The sequence below is a fragment of the Nicotiana sylvestris genome, chromosome 12 (genome assembly GCF_000393655.2).
Source record: "Nicotiana sylvestris chromosome 12, ASM39365v2, whole genome shotgun sequence".
Classification (NCBI taxonomy): Eukaryota; Viridiplantae; Streptophyta; class Magnoliopsida; order Solanales; family Solanaceae; genus Nicotiana; species Nicotiana sylvestris.
In genome coordinates, this window is record NC_091068.1 from 74220304 (window position 1) to 74222788 (window position 2485).

Genomic DNA, 2485 nt, shown 5'->3' on the forward strand with positions numbered 1-2485 from the left:
TCTTCATCCATCAACACCTGATGATATCCTGCATAACAATCCACGAAAGATTGTATCTTATGTTTGGCACAGTTGTCAACAAGGATATGGATGTTCGGTAAAGGGAAGTTGTCTTTGGGACTTCCTTTATTCAGATCTCGATAGTCAACACACACTCGAGTTTTCCCATCTTTCTTTGGCACGGGAACCACATTAGCTAACCATGTGGTGCATCAGACCACTCGGATCACCCCCGCTTTCAACTATTTGGTGACTTTTTTTTTGATCTTGTCACTGATATCAGTTTTGAACTTCCTCTTCTTTTGCTGGACAGGGGGATCAGGGTAAGTCGGAAACTTGTGGACCACCAAATTGACACTTAATCTTGGCATGTCATCGTAAGACCAAGCAAACACATCTTTGAATTCGAACAAAAGTTGGATCAATGCATCCCTGGTTCTTTCATCCATGTGAATGCTTATCATGGTTTCTTGGACCTCTTCAGAACTACCCAAATTAACTGGCTCAGTTTCATTTAAGTTTGGCTTAGATTTATTCTCAAATTGTTCCAATTCTCTGTTTAATTCCCTAAAAGCCACTTCTTCATCATATTCCGGTTCTTGATTCATTATTTCACAATTAGATAGCGCGTTTGGATCTGGGCGTGAAGTCCACAAGCATGTCATATTATTTAAAACCGCATTATTAGAGCCGAAAGAAGAAATAAGAAAAAGTAACAAAAATCATAAAGAATAAAAAGAGGTGAACGATGAAATATTGATTTCATTTCATTGAATTTTGAAGATAACAGTGTTTACATTGGAATTCAAAGACAATAAACTAAAAGAAACATCCAAGTTACACCCTGAAATAACTCATGATGTAGAAAAGGTGGCAAGACTGGACTATCAGGATTCTCGCCTGACTGGGAACGGAGTAGCCTTCCAGTTTTGCAACTTGGTATTGGGCCCCATATACAACACCTTGGCGGTGCTCTAGCCTTCTCCCGGCTGGACCATGTGGGTTTCATATAATATTTGCCTCATGGCTCCATATATGTCCTCAATTTCCTTGATTGTGAAGGCCTCATCTTCTTCTTCTTCATTGTACTTGGGCCTGACGAATGTTTTGTAGAGATGCAGAACCGGCTGAGGTAAAACCCAACCATTGCTCTTTCGTTCATTTGCCCATGTCACATCAGTTTCTGTAGCGCGAAAACCCACACCTAAGACCTTCTTGCTGGCAGGTAAAGTAATAGGTTCTGTGATACCTTGCAATGATGCCCCGAGTCCCTTCCCAGGCTTATAACCATGCTTGATCATTTTAGTAGCGACCATGATGGATGCATGTGACAGAAAAGGCTGAGGACAAGGGCTTCCCTCCTCACATTGATCTGTGACCACCACCTCAAAATCTTGATAAACTATATGCTCGCTACCTTTCTTGGCTTCGAGACATGAGACTGATGGGTCCCGGTAAATTGATTGCTCGTCTTCTCCATGAACCACAATTTCCTGGTCTTCATATTCAAATTTCACCATCTGGTGGAGAGTGGAAGGGACGGCCCCTGCCGCGTGAATCCAAGGCCTTCCCAAGAGGAAATCATAAGAAGTGTCCATGTCTAGGACCTGAAAGGTCACCTCGAAATCCACAGGACCAATAGTCAAAATCAAATCGATCTCACCTATGATGTCTCTCTTGATGCCATCAAAGGCACTCACACAGAAATTGTTAGGACTGATTCTCTCAGTCCCAATCTCCATTCTTTGCAAAGCTAAGAGAGGGTAGATATCAACCCCCGATCCACCATCCACCATGACTCTTTTTACATAGTACCCCTCATACTTAACTGTCAGATGGAGGGCTTTGTTGTGGGCGGCCCCTTCTGGGGGAAAATCATTCTTGCTAAAGGAAATTTGATTGACTGCGAAAAATCTTTCTGCCATCATTTCCAGTTGTTCTACAGTGGTTTTAATCGGAACATAAGCTTTATTGAGGGTTTTTATCAACACTTTCTGATGCTCAGTTGAGCTTATTAGCAGAGACAACAATGAGACCTGAGCGGGAGACTTTTGGAGTTGGTCAATTATCTCGTATTTTGTAGTTTTCATTTGTCAGAAGAACTCTTCTGCTTCTTCGGCACTAACTGGCTTTTTGATCGGGAAACGTTTCTGCTTGGCATTGTTCACTTCTTCCAGATTAAGGTATTTCTCAGCTGGGTTAGTTTCATTTGCTTCTCCTAGGACCTTTTATCCTTTGTAGGTTACAACCACCTTGTTGTAATTCCATGGGACGGCAGTAGGGTCTATCATGGGCCTCTGTAATGCGCGACCAATAACCACAGGCTCATTCAACCTTGGTGAAATTACTAGCCCTCGTACCACATAGGTCCCTTTAGACACGTACATCTTAGGTCCCTTATTCAGCTCAAACCTTTTTGGAGGGCTCAATGTCATTTGCTCTTTCCTGTGACCCCGAGGAACATAAAGAATGGCATCTTTTGGGG